This window comes from Arachis ipaensis, chromosome B07, assembly GCF_000816755.2.
Source record: "Arachis ipaensis cultivar K30076 chromosome B07, Araip1.1, whole genome shotgun sequence".
In the NCBI taxonomy this organism is placed as follows: domain Eukaryota; kingdom Viridiplantae; phylum Streptophyta; class Magnoliopsida; order Fabales; family Fabaceae; genus Arachis; species Arachis ipaensis.
In genome coordinates, this window is record NC_029791.2 from 83,109,349 (window position 1) to 83,109,824 (window position 476).

At 17.0% G+C, this 476-nt stretch overlaps 1 protein-coding gene across 1 annotated transcript in view; it reads right to left on the bottom strand.

Annotated features, from left to right (window-relative positions):
- The window catches only part of LOC107608005, a gene marked incomplete in the record, with an annotated part of 7,204 nt that overhangs the window by 3,169 nt on the left and 3,559 nt on the right, over positions 1 to 476 (bottom strand).

Consider the following 476-nt stretch of genomic DNA (forward strand, 5'->3'; position numbering starts at 1 on the left):
AAAATTTAAAAACATTCATTAATGATTATTTTATTATATATTCTTAGGATACATGTTAATTAAATCCATAATTTAAATATGATTTAAAAGAATGTGCTTTATGAGTATAATAATAAGTATTTTATAAATTTTAATTTAATCTACTGAAAATATAAAAAAAAATTAAAAGTTTTTATTCAAAAATTATGAAAAAATGATAAATTACTAAAATTATATCCAAAACTTTATATCGCTCATAAAAATAACTCTAAAAAATATGAATGACAAATAAATTTCAAAAAATATGGGTACCAAAAAAAAATATGATTACTAAAATCACTTTCAATTTTTGAACACATGCCAAAAATATGTTTCATTTTTTTAATGACAAAATGTCTTCAAATCATTTTAAAGCGCGATAAAAATATCAAAGTTAAATATATATTCATAAAAGATGTTTTAAAGACAGAATTTTAATCCGATTTTTTATAAGCATA